At 43.5% G+C, this 24065-nt stretch overlaps 1 protein-coding gene across 7 annotated transcripts in view; it reads left to right on the top strand.

The window, feature by feature from the left end:
• Positions 1 to 24065, top strand: part of PGBD5 (piggyBac transposable element derived 5) — a 340612-nt gene that overhangs the window by 171852 nt on the left and 144695 nt on the right. For 2 of the 7 annotated variants that reach the window (XR_003855485.1, XR_003855484.1), the window contains exon 6: positions 17745 to 18111. The exons of the other annotated variants lie outside the window; for them this stretch is intronic. The gene's annotated coding sequence lies outside the window, so the exon portion shown is untranslated. The remainder of the gene's footprint in view (positions 1 to 17744; positions 18112 to 24065) is intronic. 7 annotated transcript variants of the gene reach the window in all.

The raw sequence follows: 24065 nt of genomic DNA, 5'->3' as shown, positions 1-24065 counted from the left end.
TATAGAACTTTTTCTTTACCCAGACCAAAAAAGAAAGGAGGAGGCTTAATGCTCATCTCCAAAAAAAATCTACAAATGAAACCAATTCCAACAAGCAATTGCTCTCCACTGGCAATTGCATTATTTGATTCTCCACACTTACAAATTTGTCTAGTATACTGCCCCCCAATACTCTCGAAAAAAAAACTGTTCACTTATTAAATTTTTTTCTGACCAAACTATCTATTACCAAACCTATAATTATTCTAGGTGATTTCAACCTACACATGGACTCTACCCCCCCTATCACCTGCATGCTCATCATTCGTTGATGCACTATCATCAAATTATCACTGGCCCTACACACAAGGCAGGTCACACACTAGACCTAATCTTCATCAATACCAAGTTCTGGTCGAATCACCAAACGACGATTTCTAAAATTCCTTGGTCAGACCATTCTATCATCCACACAAATCTATTCTCATATCATAAATGCTCAACAAAAAAAAAAAACACAACTAAAACCTTCTCCTATCGTCCACCTTTCTGCATGGAAACCCTTCAAGCAAATCTGCAGACTGAAATAACAAATATTGATCTATCAAACATAGAAAATGCAACATCTTCTTAGTTCAACATTACGAAAACAATAGTAGACAAGATAACTCCCATAATAACAAAACATAAAAGAAACAAAAAAATCAAAATCCTTGGTACAACAAAAACATCAGAGCAGCCAAAAGGAAACTCAGAAAAATAGAGAGATCCTGGAGAAAAAACACTCTAAATGCATACAGATCACAACTTGCCGAATATAAAAAAAACTCATCCATAAACAAAAAAAGACTTCTACTCCAAAAAATTACCAAATACCAACAGAACCCTAAGATGCTCTTCAAAATAGTAAAAACCCTTACAAAAACCTCTCAAGACGATCAATCACTATCATCACCAAAGATCAGCAGTGATGACTTCGCCAACTTCTTTAATGAAAAAATCAAATTACTCATAAACAACCTAAAAAATGACTCTCAAGACCAGAAATTACTGAACATTCAAACAAAAACCTGGTCCAACTTTGAAACAGCATCTTCCTTAGAAACCCAAATGTTCATCAAAAAAATGAACCCAGCCAAACACCCTGTTGACGCCAATCCCATTACAACAATAACAAATCTCGATCCATCAATCACCAAAACACTAACTAAAATTGTAAACCTTTCCCTCACTGAAGGAAACTATCCAGAATGCCTAAAATCGGCCATCATCAAACCCATTCTAAAAAAGAATAATCTAGATCCAGAAAATCCACTGAACTACAGACCCATATCAAACCTCCCATTCATTGCAAAAATCATTGAGAAAATCGTCCATACTCGACTCACTGACCACCTTGATGAAAATAACATCCTCCTTCCTTCTCAATTTGGCTTTAGAAAGCAACTTAACACAGAATCCTTACTACTTGCTATTCATGACTTCATACTCCAAGGTTTTGAAAAAGGCCAAAGTTATCTTCTAATCCTCCTCGACTTATCGGCAGGATTTGATACTGTAAACCACTCTATACTGATTAATCGTCTGTCTGAAACTGGTGGCAACAAAACAACTCTTCAATGGTTTTCCTCCTATCTGTCACAAAGATCCTACCAAGTACTATTTAATGATTCCCTATCAAAGAAAATCAACTTAGACACTGGAGTTCCCCAAGGATCCGCCCTTTCAGCAACACTCTTTAACATTTATCTTCTCCCACTATGCCACTTCCTTGCAAATCTGAATCTAACCCATTTCATCTATGCTGATATTCAAATTTTAATTCCAATAAAAAAAATCAAATGAAGAAACATATAAATTAACTGCCAATTACCTAAACAGCATCAAGGAAATACTAAACATAAAACTCATCCTCAACTTTGACAAAACTGAATTAATAGTACTAGACAGAACAACTCTGCATACACCGCCGCTAAACCTCATGAACCAAAATTCAAGCTTATCTCCAACCAACCATGCCCACAACCTTGGAGTAATAATCGACAAAACTTTCATTTGAAAACCATATATCAACAAAAATCAAAGACGGTTATCATAAACTACTTACACTCAGTCATCTAAAACCGTTTCTCTCAAATAATGACTTCAGATCAGTCTTGCAATTATTAATTGTCTCCAATATAGACTACTGCAACTCTCTGCTCCTCAACTTAACTCTAAACACCATTCAACCTCTCCAAATCCTGCAGAATGCAGCTGCAAGAATCCTGTCAGGTGCCAAAAAGCATGACCACATCACCCCAACCCTTATATCACTTCATTGGCTGCCAATAAAATACAGGATCGAATACAAAGTCCTTTCCATCCTACATAAAATTATATATGAAGAACAGAAAAATTGGCTAAGCCCCTACATTCACCTTCATACCCCAAGTAGAAACCTGAGGTCAGCAAATAAAGGACTACTAAAAACACCACCAGCGCACTCAAATCAACTCACCTCTACTCAAAATAGAGCGAAATCCCTTGGTAGGCCAAAACTTTGGAACTCCCTCCCAACTAAACTCAGAATTCAAGAAAACCTAAACATTTTAAAAAGAGTTAAAAACTTGGTTGTTCAACAAAGCATACCAAACCACCCAAAGAATCAACTAAACAACACCACCCTCCAATACAACCTCATGATTAAATGAAAATCATCACAACTATGCTTTTCTAAAATATGAAAGAACTCGTTTATTGATCTCACGCATGATTTCGTTTACTACTAAGCCTAATAACCTGTTATGTTTTTACACCCCTTGTCAACCCCCAGTATCCCTATAACCTTATTTTTGTAAACCGTTATGATGGTGTTTTTTTGACATTTCCGAATGACGGTATATAAAACTCATTAAATAAATACTATTGTACCAGCCCTTATTGAAAGTTTAATCATCCCCTTTTAGGACACTAGCTGATTAATTAGTAAATTCACCTGTAAATTTAAAGTACTCTCATTCCAACTCCCTTAGTATCCTAAACTTAACTAGGAACTCAATAAAACTAAGATGAAGGCAGCAGTCCAGCAGCAAGAGGGGGGCTTTCCAGTCTTTTGCATTGAGTGTCACATGTGTGATTTTTTTTACCCGCCGGTGAGAGATTGTATGTGTGCACTCGGTGCAAAGAGCTCCTGGCTCTCAGGGAATGAGTCCGATCTCTGGAGGCTAGAGTAGCAGACTTGGAGGAGCTGAGGCAGCCAAAGAGGTACATTGATGAGACCTTCAGGGACATAGTAGCCAAGTCCCAAATCCAGTCTGGCAGCCCCAGTGCTGCCTTGGATCAGAAAGGTCTCCCAGTAGAAGAACATCATCCTGGTGTAGCAGGAAGTGCTCCTGTAGCAAGGACCTGCTCTCCAGGTGATGTATTGTTCTCTCTCACTGAGGACAAGTCTCCCAGGGCAACTGGCCAGGAGGGAAGGGTTAGACCGGCCATCATAGTTGTCTGCAAACAGACAAACCTTACCTTCTATCCCGTCCGCTATGTCGCTCACACCAATATTGAACAGGACCGGTCCCAACACCTATCCTTGCAGAGTAAGTTCCATTTACTATCACACATTGTCTTCTGTCCCTCAATCAGTTTGCAGTCCAGGCCACCTCCTCGGCAGTCACTCCTAAGCTTCTCATTTTATCCACAAGCCTCCTGTGCGGGACCTTATCAAAAGCTTTGCTGAAATCCAAGTAGATGACATCGAGCGCTCTTCCTTGATCCAATGCCCTAGTCACCCAATCAAAAAAGTCAATCCAATTTGTCTGACAGGACCTTCCCCTGGTGAATCCATGCTTCCTGTGGTCCAGCAGTTCTTCTGACTGTAGATAGTTTACTATTCTTTCTTTCAGCAGTGACTCCATTACTTTTCCCACCACCGAGGTGAGGCTAACCGGCCTGTAGTTTCCAGCCTCCTCTCTGCTCCCACTCTTGTGAAGCGGGACCACCACCGCTCTTCTCCAGTCACTCGGCACCACTCCCGTTTCTAGGGATCTATTGAACAGGTCACCCAGCAGACCTGCCATCACATCTCTGAGCTCCCTCAGTATCCTGGGATGAACCTCATCAGGCTCCATGGCTTTGTCCACTGTCAGTTTCCTGGCTCTTCCCATACATTCTCTTCTGTAAGTGGAGTTTCATCTACTCCACTCCCCTCCAGTTTCTTGTTAACTAGCGATGGTCGTTCTCCAGGGTCCTCTTTAGTGAACACCGAACAGAAGTATTCGTGCAATATTTCTGCCATTTCTTCATCTCTCTCCACACATTGATCCTTTTCACCTTTCAATTTCACTATACCACTTTGGACTTTTCTCCTTTCTCTGATGTATCTGAAAAATGTTTTGTCACTTCTTCAGCAATCCTTTCTTCCACTTGACTTTTTGTCTTGATTATTTTCTTTATCTGCCTCAGTTCCACTACATATGCTTCCTTGTGATCCTCCCTTTGGGATCCTTTATATTTCTTAAATACTGTGGGGTAGATTTTAAAAGAAGCGCGATCAGCCTACTTTTGCTTGCGCATCAGACTCAAGCAAAAGTACGCTGGATTTTAGTAGATACGCGCGGAGCCGCGCGTATCCACTAAAATCCTGGATCGGCGCGCGCAAGGCTATCGATTTTGTATAGCCTGTGCGCGCCGAGCCGCGCTGCCTCCCCCCGTTCCCTCCAAGGCCGCTCCGAAATCGGAGCGGCCTCGGAGGGAACTTTCCTTTGCCCTCCCCTCACCTTACCCTCCCTTCCCCTACCTAACCCCCCCCCCCGGCCCTGTCTACACCCCCCCCTTACCTTTGTCGGGGGATTTACGCCTCCCGGAGGGAGACGTAAATCCCCGCGCGCCAGCGGGCCTCCTGCGCGCCGGGCCGCAACCTGGGGGCGGGTACGGAGGGCGCGGCCACGCCCCCGGACCGCCCCGGGCCGTAGCCACGCCCCCGTACCCGCCCCCAAAACGCTGCCGACACGCCCCCGAAACGCCGCGACGACCGGGCCCGCCCCCCGACACGCCCCCCTCCGAAAACCCCGGGACGTACGCGAGTCCCGGGGTCTGCGCGCGCCGGTAGGCCTATGTAAAATAGGCTTACCGGCGCGCAGGGCCCTGCTCGCGTAAATCCGCCCGGTTTTGGGCGGATTTACGCAAGCAGGGCTCTGAAAATCCGCCCCTGTTCTTTTAGCTTTTATTTTATCAGTCACCTCCTTTGAGAACCAGATAGGTTTCATTTTTCTCTTGCTTTTCTTTACTTTTCTAACAGATTAGTTGCCTTGGTAATTGCTCCTTTTAGTTTGGCCCACTCTTCCACATCTCTCATTTTCTCTCAGCTTTCTAGTTCTTCCTCCAGTCCGTGTTTTTGAACTGCAAAACTCTGGTCTTCGTGCGACTTCTCCGTATCCTATTTGTGATATAAAATCATACTGTTTGATCACTGGTGTTGAGGTGGGCTCCCACCCGGACATTAGAGACATTATCTTGGTTAGTGAACACTAAATCGAGTATAGCTCCCTCCCTCATGGGTTCCATTACCAATTGTTTGAACAGAACCCCTTGCACTGCATCCACTACCTCTCTCCTACTGTTAGATTCTGCAGAAGGGATTATCAGTCTACATCCTGCAGATTAAAATCTCCAACGATCATCACTTCTCCCTTCTTTTCCATCTTTTGGATGTCTTCAACCAGATCTCTGTCAAGTTTTTCCATTTGATTTGGAGGCCTGTAAACCACTCCAATAAAGATGGATGCCCCATCTTTTTTTTTTAGGACAGCCCATAGTGCTTCTTCTTTGCCCCATCTTCCTTGCAGGTCACATGCTTGGATATTGTTTTTGACATAAAGAGCCACTCCTCCCCCTTTTCTGTCCTCTCTGTCCTTCCTTAACAAGTTATAGCTCGGTATGGTTCTATCCCAATATTGAGATTCCGTGAACCACGTCTCTGTGACAGCAAGAATGTCCAAGTCCGCCTCCACCATTAGGACTTGCAGATCTGGGATTTTATTGCCCAAACTACGAGCATTTGTGCACATAGGGGTAGATTTTAAAAGAAGCGCGATCAGCCTACTTTTGCTTGCGCATCAGACTCAAGCAAAAGTACGCTGGATTTTAGTAGATACGCGCGGAGCCGCGCGTATCCACTAAAATCCTGGATCGGCGCGCGCAAGGCTATCGATTTTGTATAGCCTGCGCGCGCCGAGCCGCGCTGCCTCCCCCCGTTCCCTCCAAGGCCGCTCCGAAATCGGAGCGGCCTTGGAGGGAACTTTCCTTTGCCCTCCCCTCACCTTCCCCTCCCTTCCCCTACCTAACCCACCCGCCCGGCCCTGTCTACACCCCCCCCTTACCTTTGTCGGGGGATTTACGCCTCCCGGAGGGAGACGTAAATCCCCGCGCGCCAGCGGGCCTGCTGCGCGCCGGGCCGCGACCTGGGGGCGGGTACGGAGGGCGCGGCCACGCCCCCGGGCCGTAGCCACGCCCCGTACCCGCCCCCAAAACGCTGCCGACACGCCCCCGGAACGCCGCGACGACCGGGCCCGCCCCCGACACGCCCCCCTCCGAGAACCCCGGGACTTACGCGAGTCCCGGGGCTCTGCGCGCGCCGGGAGGCCTATGTAAAATAGGCTTCCCGGCGCGCAGGGCCCTGCTCGCCTAAATCCGCCCGGTTTTGGGCGGATTTAGGCGAGCAGGGCTCTGAAAATCTACCCCATAGCTTTCCAGCTTTTTTTGTTCAGATTACTGCTTTTCTTGGACTCCTTTTGTGACTTATTTAGCTGACTTTTGTTATCCACTTCTCCCTTTACCATTGCATTTGTATTTGGGAGTGACATTCTAAATTCCTTCTGCCACCCCCGGCATCTAGTTTAAATGCCTTATGACATAGGATTTGAATTTCTCTTAGGAACTGAGATTTACTAGTAAGTGCACAGCCTCAAATAGCTGGCTTATATGCAATTGGCAAGCAGTCAGAGATTCACCTACAGTGTTCCTCTACCTCCTCTATCTGAGAATCTACATTGTGAGAAAAACATATATTCTGGAAGACTTACTTGAGAGAGCACCACAGAGTCCATGTGTAACGCCCCTCACTTCTGGTCTGAAGCACCTCCTGCATCATGCTGCATCCAAGGAATATGGCTGAATTTCCTGCAGCGCTTGAGCTCTTTTATAGGAAGTTCTGATGGTAGGACTTCCTATAACACGCTCAGATGACAACACATCCTGCCTTACATAAAGGGATGCTCAGAACTACTACCCACTGCAAAAAAACTAAAAAAGCAGGGGATTCTTTTTTTTTTTTTTTTTTTGCAGTGCCAGTTGCCCAGTGTGTTATTGGCATTAATGTTGCTATTCCTGCAACCCACCTTGATCCTGGTATCCTTGTGAGTCCTGTGGTTTCTTGTCTCCTCTTCATTGTCTTTGTCATCCCTGATGTGTGTTCCTGCATTCTTCTCTTGCCCTCAGACCAGACTCCATTCTTACTCAACTCAGTCAACTATCTCGCTTCTGTTACCACCTTTGGCTCATGACAGGAAAGTCCTGCTGGCTGCCAGAACCTGAGGGTCAGGGGGAAGTAAGTGGCTAGGCAGAAGACTCTTACTCCAGGGATGCATCTTCTACTTATTGAGGCTTATCTTGGGCTTGCCCAAGATGTGCTTCTGTTAAGTTTGTATTGCCTATGGGTTCACTACCCCCTGGCATGACACCATTGTAACAAGTCTGTTATAGCCAAAATATCCAAATGGTTATCTATAATCAAGTTATATATTCACAGGAAAGACATTAACTATTTCTGTTTTTATACAGAGTTATATTAAACTTTTTAAAAGGCATGCTAAAAGCATACTACAATTCATGATAATGGTCTATCTAAAAGCCAGAATCTTCAGCACAGCCATAGTTTAATACCAGAAATAAGTGTAAGAAAGAGCAAAAGTAAAATAGAGGTCCATCTATAAAAGCCGTTAGAACAACTAAAACATTCTGTCTAAATGGCTTCATATCTGCAGCGTGGATGGTAATGGGAGGAGGGGAGCAGCCTAATTGTCCTGCAATCCCAGGAATTTAAAAAATCTTTAAAGTTTGGGGGGTGTAGAAAGCATGGTCCAACAAGACCATGTATAATGGTTTGGGGGTGGGAAGGAGGGGAACAGGCCACTGGATCTTTCTTTTTTTTTTTTGTTTTTGTTTTGACAGTGCTACTTAGATGGCTGTCTTTTAAAGCTATCCAATTAAGTAGCTTGTTATCTGGCCACCCAAGGATGGATAACTTAAACTTACTTGGTTATATTGACACATAGCCAGTTAGCTTTTTTTTTTTTATCTGGCTACATGTAGCTGGGTAACTTTAGGCTAATATATTCAGTGGGACATTTTATCCATCTGAAAATATGAGACAAGTTACACTGGTAAACAAATTTCTGGGAACATTTTGTTCCCTCCACAACCTTTGATGAAACAAGTAGAGGAAGAAATTGCAATCCCCAATCCCTATCACAAGCTGAACACAAATATGCATTTGTCTGTGTCACGTACCATTTGCCAGAAAAGTGTGATATACCTTAATCCTTGTTACTTGTCTGTAGCGGCATAAGTTATAATGGTAATGTTGGCACCAGAAAATAAAACAAAAAATGTTTTGCTGCAGATTTTTGTTTATAATTACTGTCCGATGCTTCTCAGATGAGAGTCTAACAGTAGTCACCCAGCATGGAGGGGTTCCACTTGCCTTTATACCGTTTCTCCATTTTGACACTGTCTTGATGAAACCTTTATCCATGTTCGTCACTCACAGTGCCAAGGTTGTCTGGGAAAAAGTCCAAGTGGGAATGAAGAAAATGTATCTTTAATGACATGTTGCACTTCATCAATTTGTATGCCTGAAGCAGATTTTCAACCTGTTCAACATGGTCTGCTACCTTATAGTTGCCTAGAAAGTTACAAACAACATGCTTGAAGGCTATCCACGCAACACATTCTGTACCTTGCAGAAGACCATCAAAGTGGCTGTCGTTCATCACAGCTCATATTTGTGGGTCAATGAAAACACCTTTTATATTTTAAAATATATGTATGCGAGATTGTTTTAAAAGTTCACAATTATTGTAAAACAAAATTGGCTGTTTCTCAAAAACCTTCTGTGATGTACAAATTCCAAAGTAATATCTGTGATCCGTATCAAAAAATCTATTTGGAACACCAAAAAGCCTGAAGCAAACAAAACCTTTGTTTACCAGTGTTATCTCACTAAATTTAGCCAGTTACATTGTCTAACTACCCTCCTTACTGAATATGAGCCCTGTAGTAAGTACCAATGGACTAAAGTCCCAGCAATAATGTAGCATATCTTGAATAAGAAAATTATTCTTAAAACATTATTCATTGGCAGTGCTGGTAGTGCCATTGATGCTGAACTACTTTTAGCTCTGCAGGCCTAGCAATGGGTGCAGGACTAGAAATCCAAGGTTGAAGGCAACATGAAGAAGCAGTGGAGGGGCCATAAGTGGTTGCTGTGTAAGTCTAAACAAGCCAGAAAGTGTCTCTGAGAAGGGCAGCACTTTCCACAGACCCTCAGAGAATAAAGTACACTGTGCGAATGCCATGTGTCTGAGAAGAGCCCTTTAAAGAATGTAGTATTTGACAAATCCATATATAGTTACGATGGAGAAGGTACAGAGAAGGGCAACCAAAATGATAAAGGGGATGGAACAGCTCTCCTATGAGGAAAGGCTGAATAGCTTAGGGCTGTTCAGCTTGGAGAAGAGACGGCTGAGGGGGGATATGATAGAGGTCTTTAAGATCATGAGAGGTCTTGAACGAGTAGATGTGACTTGGTTATTTACATTTTCGAATAATAGAAGGACTAGGGGCATTCCATGAAGTTAGCAAGTAACACATTTAAGACTAATTGGAGAAAATTCTTTTTCACTCAACCCACAAAGCTCTGGAATTTGTTGCCAGAGGATGTGGTTAGTGCAGTTAGTGTAGCTGTGTTCAAAAAAGGTTTGGATAAGTTCTTGGAGGAGATGTCCATTAATGGCTATTAATCGATTTTACTTGGGGAATAGCCACTGCTATTAATTGCATCAGTAGCATGGGATCTTCTTAGTGTTTGGGTAATTGCCAGGTTCTTGTGGCCTGGTTTTGGCCTCTGTTGGAAACAGGATGCTGGGTTTGATGGACCCTTGGTCTGACCCAGCATGGCAATTTCTTATGTTCTTATGAACGATTACAATTTTCCACAAAAAAGTACCTCTTTCATGCCTACTTTTTGGATGATTTTGACAGAACTCTGTCCTATTCTTCTGCCTGTGTCGGAGATGTGAAGATCATACATGTGTAGACAGAAGTGCCAACTCCCTTTTCCAACATAATCTACAACACCTTTTTTCTTCATGCCCTCCTGCATTTCAGTTGCTTTTATATATTTTATATACTGAGGTACACTACCCCTTTTCTGCTATCTCTATCCTTCCTTCTTTATTTTTTATTTATTTTTATTTATTTTAATTTAGCATTTGTTTATATACCGAGGTACAGCTGACATAGCCTTCACTCCGGTTTACATTATAACAAACCAGTTACATTTAAATTCATAACAGTGTGACAGAGAATGAATCAGAACATTAACTTAATAAAAGACAATAAATACATTGAACAATACATTGAACAATAGATATGAGTGTAAGCAACACTTGAAGTTGACGGTTGATACCGTTAATGAGAAGAAAAGGTTTCTGCAAGATAGGACGAAAGACAGAAGGAGGGGATTGCTGGCATAAAAAGAACGTGAAGGTGGATATGAAAAAGATTTATGTTCTGTTGTCATTGGGTGAGCAGCCATTGTAAGACTGTGAAAGTAGCCAATCTTTAAGATATTTTTTTAAAGATTTAAAGTTTTCTTGCGAATTGAGGTGTTGAGGTAGTGAGTTCCATAATTTTGGGCCTACGATAGAGATGGCTCTATTTCTAGTGGAGGATAATTTGGCTTGAGGTAATGAAGGGACATCCAGCTGAACTTTATATGTAGATCTTGTTGTATGTGAAGATTTATGTAGGTGTATAATATTGTCCAAGGCAGAGTAGTCAGCTTTGTGAATTGATTTGTGTAGGATTGTGAGTACTTTGTACTCTATTCTTTTTTTAACTGGTAGCCATTGTAAGTTGTGGAGTACTGGGGATATATGGTCGGCTTTTCTTTTACCAGACAGGACTCTGGCAGCTGCATTTTGGAGTAACTGCAGTGGTCTTAAGGTTGAATTAGGGAGGCCTATCAGAAGGGAGTTGCAGTAGTCCAAACTGGAGAAGATGAGGGCTTGAAGAACGGTTCTGAAATCCTGGGGATGAAGCAGCGGTTTTAGGTGTTTGAGTATATGAATTTTGTAGAAGCCTTCTCTTGTTTTTGTTGTGATGTGCTTTTTAAAATTTAGCTCATTATCTAGCCAGAAACCCAGGTCTTTAACGTTGTCTTTGAGTTGAATTTGAATGTTGTCAAATTGGAAGGGTGGAGTGGAAGTTATACCAAAGTTTTTTCTTGTAATTAGTATACATTCTGTTTTGCTCATATTTAAGCATAATTTTAGATTGTTCAGCAGATTTTGTATTGCTTTTAGGTGTGAGGCTACTTTTGACATTGTTTCTTCTAAAGACGAAGTAATGGGAATGAGTAGTTGTATGTCATCAGCATACATGTAGAAAATGATGTTAAGGCTTGTTAAAAGATGGCATAAAGGAAGAAGGTAGATATTAAAGAGAATAGGTGATAAAGCCGACCCTTGAGGAACTCCAGTATCCAGAGGGATGGCCTCAGATGAAAAGTTGTTGTAGGAAACTTTGAAAAATCTGTTTTTAAGGAAAGAGGAAAACCAGTTGAGGGTTTTTCCAGCGAGCCCGATGGATTCCAGGCTAAAAATAAGCCTTTTGTGGTCCACAGTGTCAAAGGCTGCTGACAAATCGAGGAGGATCAGAAGGTGATCTAGTTTGTTATCGAAGCCTCTTAATAAGGTGTCAGAAAGATTGAGTAGTAGGGTTTCTGTACTGAGGTTTTTTCTAAAACCGTGTTGTGTGGGAAATAGAATTTTGTGGTCGTCCAGGTGTTCATTTAGTTGTTTCAGAACCACCTTTTCTGTCAATTTAGCAAAAAGGAGAAGGTTTGATATTGGGCGGTAGTTTAAATCTTTTGGGTTGAGGTTTTTTTTCTTAAGTAGTGGTGTGATTGTAGCAATTTTTAGTTTAGTAGGAAGCTCGCCCTCAGTAAGAGATTTGTTGATGATTGCTGCTATTGTTGGGGCTAAGGGATGAGCGATTTCCTTTAAAGCTCGGGTTGGGATGGTGTCCATGTCATGGCGTGCAGGGTTTATGTTTTTCAACATTTTCTCTGTTTCCAAGTTGGAGATAGTATTGAATTCAAGCCAGGGACTTATGTTTGATAAAGATTGCTTTTCTATGATTGATGGGGAGTTGAAGGCATCAGAGATTTTTGAAATTTTGTTCTTAAAGAAGAAGGCTAAGTCTTGGCTCAAATTTTTTGTTTCAGTGGTAATGGGATTGTTGTTTTCGACGATGAGGTTGTTTACTATGTTGAACAGTGATTTAGATTTGTTGGTAGAGTTATTTATTTTTTTACTGTAGTAATCACGTTTTGTGTTCTGGATGGTTTTTTTGTAGGCAGCTAGATGAGTGCGGTATTTCTGCTGTAATAATGGCTGTTTGTTTTTTTTGCCACTCTTTTTCGATTTTCCTGAGAGCCATTTTCATATTTTTAAGAGTGGTGTTATACCAGGGATTTTGCTGTTCTTTTTTGTTCCTTAGACGTTTGATTTTCTCTGGGTTAATGTTGTTAGCAGTTTCTTCAGTAATATGAAACCAGGATTGGATGGCGTTGTTTATGTTAGAGAGGTCGAGATTAGAAAGCTGAAAACCCAGTTCTTGTAGGAGAAGATCAGATTGAAATGGTGGTCGATATTTGAAGAAATTTTGTGTGTCCTTAGTGTAGGTTGGATTGTTGAAATTTATTTGAGTCTTGCATAGTAGAAGATGGTGGTCAGACCATGGAACTGGACTATGGAGAATTGTGGTATTGGAGAAGTAGTTATTAGTGAAGATTAGGTCTAATGTATGACCTGCTTTGTGAGTGGGGTCATGCACTTGAAGGAAGCAGTTTAAGCTTGAAAGCATGTCAATGAGGGTTTGGCAATTTAGAGATCTTGGGATGACATCTATATGAAGGTTGAAGTCACCAAGAATGATTGTAGGTTTTTTCAAATTAATGTAGGTAATAAGGAACTCGAGCAGCGGAGAGATGTTACTATCGAGAAGCTTAGGTGGGCAATAGACAAGGCAGATTTGTAGATTTGGTGAGTCGAAGAGTGCAACTTCGAATTGTTTTGGGAGGTTATGTGGGATCATTTTCATTGAGAAATGTTTTTTGATAAGTAGGAGAAGGCCGCCTCCTCTTCGGTAATTGCGAGGGATTGAGAAAGTGTCATAGGCATTGTTGTCAAGTTGGTTCAAAATGACTTGATCGGTGTTTTTGAACCAGGATTCTGTTATGGCGATGAAGTCAGGGTTTTTTCCTTGTAGTATGTCAGATATTAACATGAATTTTTTGGTTAATGATTGTGCATTAATGAGAAGAAAGGTGAGGCAAAGTAAGTTTTTGCTATTTTTCATAAGTGGGATGTTAATTAGGTGCTTGTGACAGTTGTGGTGTTGAAGGTTAGGTGGTTTCTCCATCTTACGAGTGTTTGTGCTAGATGTTGAGCGAAATCGGAGTTGAATGCTGGATGTTGAATGAGGATGACTGATGTCAGTTAGAGGAGTACTGGATGTTGATTGAGGATGACTGATGTCAGGTAGAGGAGTGCTGGATGTTGATTGAGGATGACTGATGTCAGGTAGAGAAGTGCTGGATGTTGATTGAGGATGACTGATGTCAGGTAGAGAAGTGCTGGATGTTGATTGAGGATGACTGATGTCAGGTAGAGGAGTGCTGGATGTTGATTGAGGATGACTGATGTCAGGAAGAGGAGTGCTGGATGTTGATTGAGGATGACTGATGTCAGGTAGAGGAGTGCTGGATGTTGATTGAGGATGACTGATGTCAGGTAGAGGAGTGCTGGATGTTGATTGAGGATGACTGATGTCAGGTAGAAGAGTGCTGGATGTTGATTGAGGATGACTGATGTCAGGTAGAAGAGTGCTGGATGTTGATTGAGGATGACTGATGACAGGTAGAGGAGTGCTGGATGTTGAATGAGGATGACTGATGTCAGGTAGGGGAGTGCTGGATGTTGATTTAGGTTGATTGCGGTCTGGATGAGGTCTGGATGAGGAGTGCTGGATAAAGTTTTAGTTTCTGTGTTGCTGTGTTGAATCAGATGAAGAGTGCTGGATGCAGTGCGAAGAGTTTTTCCGTTTCTCTCCTCAGTAAATTCTTTATTAATTTGGCCTTCAGTTCCCTCCCGCAACAAATTCTCAGGACTTCCTTTCAATGATATTCAACTTTGGGTATGCTCTGCGGTACCTTTGAGAAGGAGATGGGAGGTGGGAGCGCCTGCAGGACGGTGAATTTAAAAGACTCTCTCAGGTTGTTAATTGGCTGTCTTTTGTTGGTGGGCGGGTCTCCGAGCGGTTGACTGGCGGGGGCTGGACTCGCCGGGGGCAAGGGGAATAGGAAGGACTTACCCCGACGGGTCTGGGCGCCGAACGAGCAGGCCTCTCCTCCTCGCGTTCTTAGCAGCGGCGGCAGTGGCAGCAGTGGAGCTCCAGGCACACTCCGAGTGGGTGGCGCCGACCGCACGAACCCCAGTAGAGGAGGGATGAGATGCAGCTGGGGCCGGGAAGGCAGGGCGTTGCACAACCCGTTGCTAAATCTGTCGGGTTTTGGATACTTTACTGTCAGTCACGGTTAATATGCTGGGGTTACTCTGTGGTCACTCCGTGGGATTGGGTCGGGGCTCCTTCGGGGCTGCCACGAAGGGGCGAGACAAAGGGGCGGGGTGAGACAAAGGGGCAGGCCCCTTTGTCGCGCTCCTTCGTGCACGCGGCGCACTGAGAATTTAAAACCCAGCAGGCCGAGCTCCGATTGGATGCGCTGGCTGGTGGGCGGGATTAAGCACGTCTCGGCGCGGTTCCCTTTCACTTTGCAGCTATTTGAAAGTTTTTTTAGGCTGCGCTGTCGGCGCCGAGGTCGACCGGGTGGGGAGCGTAGTTACCTGGCCTTCCCCCGGTGGGGCTCGGCGCCGATCTCGCAGGCCCTCCCCGGCGATTGCAACGGTGGACGGAGAGGAAGAGCTGATATGATCAGATCCCATTATTAGGATTCATTGACCTACTTCTCTGTGCCTCTGCCCATAGGGTTTGCAAATCATGAATTGTATTGCCTAGACTATGCGCAATTGTGCTTACAGTCTGTCATCTATTTCTCCTTGCCTTGTCTATGCATAGGCTTACTTTGTCTATCCTGCTGCTCAAGCATAGCCATGCGAGACCCAAATCTATCCATTATCTAAACATGACCATGTACTTGAGAAACCTCAGATATGACTAATGAATATTTTAAACAAGTATTTGTTTCTCTATTACTATGTAAATTCTCTGTTTATTACACTGGGCTATAGCCAAAATGCTTCTGAAATGAATGTAGTCAAACTTTACTAAATCTGAGTCACTGAAAATGAAAAGTATGCTTAAAATTGTCGATTGCCTTTATTTTCAAGATACGCTACTTCTAAAAGTTTATATAACCAGTGTAATGTTTCAAAATGATATAACTACTATTTATTTCTTTTCTAGATCTTAATTATGCTTTCGATTCAACAGGCCAATGCAATATCAGGCACTCTGGTCAGCGTTTCACTATATGCACATTGGATGCGCTAGATGTACACCCAATGCAGTACTTGGAATAGAGCATCCATAACACGAGTGCAAAATAGTGTCGATTGCATTTAAATTCCATGTAAATGGCTCGATGCAGTAATACGCCCCCAAAATTTGTGTCCATAAGTTTGTTTTTGGTTTTTTTTGTTTGGTTTTTGGTTTTTTGGGGTTTTTTTATGTATGAAATTTAGCGCCTTCCCTATCCCAGGCATAATTGTGGCATTATCTGCAGCAGAGGTTTGTGAAAGTTTTCTGTGCAATTTCTACCATTTGAACAATGAATTATACTAATTTTTTGGTCCTGCTGATTTTTCTCTTGTGTGTGCAAGCAAGAATAAGGAATGTCAGGCAAAGAGGGTGATTGTTCAGGTAAACAATTTGAGGAACGTTAGACAAGAGGATCAGGTGGTAGCACAGGCCCAGGTGAGCAAATAGCTCATTTAAAACTCTGGATTGATTTTGTATTGATGGATGTTGGCAAACAGACACCAAAGTCCTGGACATCCAGAAAAGGAACAGGACTTGGGCATCTGTTAAGGGCCTGTGCCTGGACACCCCTTTCCTGGACATCCAGGAAAGAGGTGGCCTGTGCGCGAACACAGTTTTCTTGGACATCCAGGAAAGGGGACAGTGCTTGGGCATCTGAAGTTCACCAGGGGCCTGTACATGTACGGGCAAATAATGGATGTCCTAATATTAAATATAGGTTTTCCTGTTTGTGCTAGCCACATGTGGCCTTTTCCTTTGTCCTTCCATTGTCTGCATGTATTCCTATCTGTCCATTTGTGCCAGGTTTGTAGGAGTCATTTATGAAAAGTTATATTGACATCGATTAGTGGACAGTAGCTATTCCTATATGTTATCTTGAATTGTGAAGTTTTTGTGACTTGGAATGACCACTGTTGTACATAGGATGCTGGGCTTGACAGTCTCTTGATGTGACCTAGTATGGCATGTCTATGTTCCTTTGTTCATACGTATAGCCCAGAGGCATCTGTAGACTCTGCCGGCAGCATATCATTCGGTCACGGACAACCCTCCTTGGATTGCCCGAGACAGATGTAGTGGGAAGATACCGGCTCAACTCTTGGGCAGTTTTTACCCTTTTATGAGGACCTGTACAGTGACCTTGACCCAGTCGCCAGTTGCAGCCATGCCTGGGTTGGTGAAACTTCTGAGCGCTTAGCAGTTTTTCACCACAGGAAGCTTCCAAAATGTGGTTGGAATCACTGCAGGAAACGGATCAGTCCTTAGTCTCGTGGCACTCAGGACAAGTCTTGAGGGTGATGCTGAAGCGGATGAAGCAGTACATCTACTATCCAGAGGATCCAGTGCAACTTCAGGAAATCCGGCGAAAGTTCTTCAAAATAGCTGGTATGCCCAATGTGTTGGGTGCGATAGATTGCACCCAACACATTGGGCACTCTAATCGCATTGACCCCGAAATAGGAACAGGAAAATTCATTCCGCAACTGCAAGAAATTCTATTCCATGAATGTGCAGGTTGCATGTGATGCACACTTTCAAACCTGAATGGAGTGTCAAGATTTCCCAGGAGCTGCCATGATTCCTACATCCTTGCCCATTCATCATTTGGAACCCATTTCCCACAGGGCTGATACGGTGATGGCTGGCTGCTGGATAAATAACGTTTGCAATGGGCAGAGGTTATAGACAGCCAGGTAGGATGGAGGCATGCGGGGCCCAGCATGAGAACATTGCCCCATTGTTAAAAAAAGATGTATGTCTGTTTATTTATGAGTATTTCTGGACCACTGTATTGGTAGGGCATAAAATGAGTATATGTATGGAGTTGTGTATGTGTTTGGTGTCTCAATAGTGTTTTTATGCAATATTGCTTGCCCCTTTTATAGGTGATGATGGATATTGCTGTAAGCTATGGTTGCTTACTCCTCTCCTGTCCCTACGCACTGCAGCCAAAAGACTGTATAACAAAGCATATACCAGTACAAGAAATGGCTTTTCAGCACGCCGAATATCCGCTCAATGACTTCATATGTTTGGACAGGTCTGGTGGAGCCCTGCGCTACAATGTTGAAAAGGTTGCAAGCATTGTTATGGCCTGCTGCATACTCCATAACATTGTTTTGCACTTTGGGCTGGAAGCAGAGGTTGCAGAACACTTACTGCCAAATCCACCTCTAGAACCGCCAGCTGAGGTGGACAACATAGTGAGAGGCTCCAAGGTTCACTGAAGGATCATTGCTGATTGTTTCTTGTGTAAGTTGTTAGCTATGATACCAATAAACCCCTCTCTACTTTTGAACATATTGATCCAGTCTGGAATCAACAAACGATTTATGCAAAATATTTATTTTTCTCTTATTATAGCAGGCAACTGAATTTCTTTAATGGAGTCTGGTGCATTTCTGTATCTGTGATCCCCTATGACCTTACGATTCTCGCAAGCGTGGGGCATCCTTCGCACAAGCTCCCACTAACTCCGGTCGCTGGCATGCATCCCCTCGCCGTCTTACCAACTACCATTGCTGGTGTGTGTAAATAGTATAAACAAATTAATAAGAGTTAACTGGAAGCAAGAAAAGCTGGGAACCAGTGTTTTATTTTGTTTGTTTTGTCCCTCCATTGTGGGCAGTGCTGATTCAGAGCTGATGTCACCATGAGAGAAAGGAGGGGGAAAGAGAAAAGTTTGTTTCTGTTGCTTGTCACTGCCTCAGGATGAGATAGGCAGCGCTGAATTAGGCCTGATGAGATGGGGGGCAGGGGAACAGAGTTGAGCATGGAGCAGGATGAAATTAGGAAGTAGGCAGGACAACAATTTGTGGGGAGGAGCCGTGATAAAGATGAGGGAGGGAGAGAGAGAGAGAGAAGTTTTGTGAACAGTGCAAGAGAGCTGTGCTGTGTCAGACAGTGCTGCTGTGGCTGAGAGGCCAGATTAGGAGCAGGCCTTGCTGAAGTTGAAGAGAGAGTGAAGAAACCGACACAGGAGGGATCAGCTGATTGTCAGGGATCAGCTGAGCAAAATCACTGTCTCTGTGGATGGCATTTCTCTTCAGTGTGAGAAGCATCGGAGCAGGCAGAAAGGAACAGCTGATGATGTTGGGATTAAAAGAACTTCTGGGTGAGTTTTTTTTTAATGTGAAGGGAGCAGTTACAGAGAATTCTGATTAAAGTCTGATTAGTGCAGGACTAGTTCCTGGCAGTTTGTGATGTCATTAATGATGTCATCAAGGCCCTGATCTTAAGTGGGGGGGGGATATTAATTTTAAGTAAAATAAAGAAAATTATATACTTTGTAAATGAAATGATAGTATTAGCCAGATATAGAGACCCATGTCACCTGATATAGTTTCATGACACTATAAATATTTTAAATATGTAAATAGACTCCATGAACATTCTGATGTTAGAAACTAAAGTAGCCTTTAAAACTTAAAGGAAAATTTAGTAAGGATTTGGAGCAGTTTAAGTAAACTGTAGTTACTTTAGGAATGAATGTGAGTGGTATTTTGAATGAAATATGTATATTTATAACGTTAGTATGAAGGGTGAAAATGTAAGAAGGAATTAAAATACTGGGAAGGTAAAAAGAAAATATGTAAAATATTTTTATTATAATTAGGAAAGATGAAAATGCCTGATAAAGTTAAATGAATAAAATAATAATACAATTGGTATATTCCAAACACCCCTCTGAAGGATAGTATAAGCTAAAACAACTTTGAAAACTTAGAGAATAACTAAGGGATGATGTCAATAGCTTCCCTAGTTACAGGTGACAAGGTGAGCACAAGTATACTAGTTTGAGCCTCTGTGCTGAATTTAAATAAGGAATAAGAAGGGATTTTATCAATAAATATTATATTTAAAATTTTCTTATATTGAAATTAATAAACACAAAAATGAACATAAATAGAAAAAGATAATATATCTAATGAGCAGAGTAGGGTACTATTTAAAGGAGTGACATCAGCAGGAGAAATGATCTAAGAATCTAAGGAAAAGAAAGAGACAGTTAAAGAATGAAACAGTTTAGAGCCTGAAGTCAAATGTATAAGAAGTGCTGTCAATGCACTCTGACTTTGAGGCCTATTAAAAAAAATTATAAACATTAAAAAGTAAATGAAAAAGAATATTCACTATAGTGTATGAGTGTATGAAAGAGTGAATGATTATAAGGTTCCTGACAAGGTAGAAATAGAAGTAGCAAAGTTAATTCATAAATGTTATTGCTGTACCATGTATTAAAACAGCAATTATATTAGGAATATTATATTACGTATGTTTGTGACTCCTATTAATGGTGAATGACAAGAAATGATTATGCAGTAGGGATGTGAATCGTTTTTTGACGATTTAAAATATCGTCCGATATATTTTAAATCGTCAAAAATCATTAGAGCCGCGATACAATAACAATTCCCCCGATTTATCGTCAAAAAATCGTAAATCGGGGGAAGGGGGAGGGCGGGAAAACCGGCACACTAAAACAACCCTAAAACCCACCCTGACCCTTTAAAATAAATCCCCCACCCTCCCGAACCCCCCCAAAATGCCTTAAATTACCTGGGGTCCAGAGGAAGGGTCCCGGTGTGATCTTTTACTCTCAGACCTCCGTGCGTTGTAGAAATGGCGCCGGCGCTACCTTTGACCTGTCATATGACAGGTCAAAGGTAGCGCCGGCGCCATTTTGTTTTTTTGTCCCCCGACGTCAGGAGCGTAGGAGATCGCTCCCGGACCCCCGCTGGACCCCCAGGGACTTTTGGCCAGCTTGGGGGGGCCTCCTGACCCCCACAAGACTTGCCAAAAGTCCAGCAGGGGTCCGGGAGCGATCTCCTACCGCGAATCGTTTTTCCGTACGGAAAATGGCGCCAGCCGTACGGCAACACGATTCGACTGCAGGAGGTCGTTCTGGACCCCCGCTGGACTTTTGGCAAGTCTTGTGAGGGTCAGGAGGCCCCCCCAAGCTGGCCAAAAGTCCCTGGGGGTCCAGCGGGGGTCCGGGAGCGATCTCCTACGCTCCTGACGTCGGGGGACAAAAAAACAAAATGGCGCCGGCGCTACCTTTGACCTGTCATATGACAGGTCAAAGGTAGCGCCGGCGCCATTTCTACAACGCACGGAGGTCCGAGAGTAAAAGATCACACCGGGACCCTTCCTCTGGACCCCAGGTAATTTAAGGCATTTTGGGGGGGTTCGGGAGGGTGGGGGATTTATTTTAAAGGGTCGGGGTGGGTTTTAGGGTTGTTTTAGTGTGCCGCTTTTCCCGCCCTCCCCCTTCCCCTCCCCCCCATTGGACCCCAGGTAATTTAAGGCATTTTGGGGGGGTTCGGGAGGGTGGGGGATTTATTTTAAAGGGTCGGGGTGGGTTTTAGGGATGTTTTAGTGTGCCGGTTTTCGATTTACACGATATTTTAAAAACCCAAACTGCGACGATCCGATTCCCTCCCCCTCCCAGCCGAAATCGATCGTTAAGACGATCGATCACACGATTCACATCTCTATTATGCAGGGTAAATCACTTTAAAAAATAGATCACACAGAAGAGATATACTGTGCTGATGAAGCTATAAAGAACAACATCAAACAAGATATATCTATGAGACAAACATGTAATATATTGTCGCTATATAAAGAAAATAGTTTTGCAGATAAAAGAGAAAAATAGAATGTTACCTAAAGGTGGAGTAACCATTAAACTTGGACAATAAAAAGAGAGAATGAATGAGTGTATAACAGAAATTAATAAGTTATTAAAGTGTGATTTGTTCTTTCATGTAAAAAGAAAGTTAGGGTTATGTTAATTATCCTTTTATTTACTTTAGTTACTATCCAGTTTCAACAAGCTGTTACATACATTATTTATATTAAGGAACATACAGACTGAGTTACAGAAGATCCAGGAGTGGTGTGAGGGAGTTAGTATTTGTTATTGGTTTATTTAAAGCATAAGTTAGTAGGTACAAGAGAGAAGAAACAGCATGAAGAGAAAAGAAGAAGACTAAATTACGAGAGGAAAACATACCATTTGGCCAGCAACGAAAAGAGGAAAAACAGATAAGTTTAATAACAGAACTTAAAGCTACTATTGCCAGGCCTAAGCTTATTATTTTACATTTGCACTTGAGAATAACTACAAACAATAAGTTAGAAAAGACACAAAATACAAAGGGAAAGTCAAAGACTATAACAAAAGTAAAGTTTACTTACCTGAATACACCAAGGAGAAGAGATATGGGACCTAAATAGGAGAAAGAAAATACAAAGAATCAATTTTCTTTTATTTAAAAGAAATAATATAAGGAACATTAAAGTTAATATACAAGAGAGAATAAGAACTGTAATACTTATCTGATAAATAGATGAGTTGGAAGTAACTTGAATATATTCTTTTATAATTGCTTGTTTCCTAGCGTGTAGCCAAATGGACTCAGGACCAATGGGTATAGTGTTCTCCTGATAGCAGATGGGAGACAGAGTCAGATTTCAAAACTGATGTCAGCCTACATATACCCGTGCAGGAAGCTCTGCTCTTCAGTATTTCTCCATCTCCTAAAGCAGATAGGGACACACCCACACACTAGAATAATGTTAACAATTCTAAAAAAAGCCCTGCTCTCCTGCGGTGATACCTAAGGGTCCCTCCCCCAGTAGAGAATTCCTGAGGTGATTTCCGAGATCCCTCAGAGGTAAGCCTCGATCCGGAAACCGGCTCCCGGCATGGACTTAGCCTCCAGGGTGGCTTAGAGGCAGCGGGTGTTGATTCGAGCGAGGCGGTGAAGGTAATTCCCTCTCCCCCCGCAGCCGGAGACCGCCCGGCACGAGATGGGGAAACGCCGAGACCAGGTAAGGTAGAAACTTCTTCTAAGTCTCCGGTCTCTGAGGCTCGAATAGCCGCACAGATCGTCCCTTCTGTTAAATCAGGTTGAGCAGCTCTGTCCGAGCTAGACCCCGATCCGATGTGAGGGTCCACACCCGTGGAGACCCTCCGGGGGGGTCACCATCTTGCCCGCATGGTCATCGGCGCCATTTCCCCCCCTTGACTGCCTTATTGCCCGCACAACTGAGCCGTGTGCACAGTGGCGAGCCGGGCGCACAGCGGAGCGGACAATCAACATCTGTGTCCTGTATGCACGCAAAACAGTGCCGGGCGCATAGCGGCCCGCACAAATGGCCCGCGCACACATCTCGGCCAGAAGCACAAAGTTGTTGTCTGCGCACACATCTTGCTCATCACGCACGCACATCGTCGGCGCACCCGGAGCGCACAACTAAGCCTCCCGGCGCGCTTACCTATGCACACAGACGGGTTTTTGAGTCACTCCACATGCACAAATCATGGCACCGCCAGCCAAGGGACAAGCCCTCTGCCCAGCCTGCCACCTGAGAGCTGTGCAACCTGAAGTGGTCTCCGCCCTATGCCAGCAGTGCGAAGAGGCTCAGGGGGAACCTAGGCAAGGCCCCCCACAGCCAGTAGAGGGATCCAGATCCACTGACGATAGTACCCCGGACCTCTGTATCTCCGACTCGGCGCCTAGACAGGAAGGCACCTCGGGGGCATCCACTATAAACCCGCTGGGATTCAATATGGACCCAGGGACCTTTTCCTGGGTGGAATTCTTCAAAGGACTGCAAACCTTTGTCCAGGCGCAATCGGTACCGCCTGCGACACAATCCCAGTCTCCACCAGAATCACAAGATATTCCAAGCACACCTCAGACCACCCAAGCAAGAGCCTCCCTACAGGGGATACAGACACCTCAGGGGACGAGACTGACTCCCTGGAGGAAGGGGAAATCTCCCTAGGGATGGAACCATACTGAACCATGCTGCGATTCTTCTCCAAAGACGAGTTATCAGCTCTTGTGTCTTTGACTCTGAAGACGCTGGCCATTCCAGGCATGGGTACCACAGCAGAGCCAAAGACGAACCCCGTTTTGGTGTCTCCGTCAGCCTCATGCTATTTCCCAATGTTGCAGGCAGTACAACTGATTGACCTGGAATGGAATGCCCCGGAGGCCAGCTTCAAAGGAGGACGGGCCTTAGAAGCCCTATACCCTCTGGAACCCACGGCCAAGGAACTCCTATGGTTCCCAAAAGTAGACGCCATGGTCTGCGCAATCTCAAAGCGCACGACCATTCCAGTTGAAGGAGGAGCGGCACTCAAGAATGCCCAGGACAGACGTCAGGAAGCCATCCTTAAACAGTCCTTT

This window comes from Rhinatrema bivittatum, chromosome 3 (assembly GCF_901001135.1).
Source record: "Rhinatrema bivittatum chromosome 3, aRhiBiv1.1, whole genome shotgun sequence".
NCBI classification, from domain to species: Eukaryota; Metazoa; Chordata; class Amphibia; order Gymnophiona; family Rhinatrematidae; genus Rhinatrema; species Rhinatrema bivittatum.
This window is presented reverse-complemented; position numbering and strand designations above follow the sequence as displayed.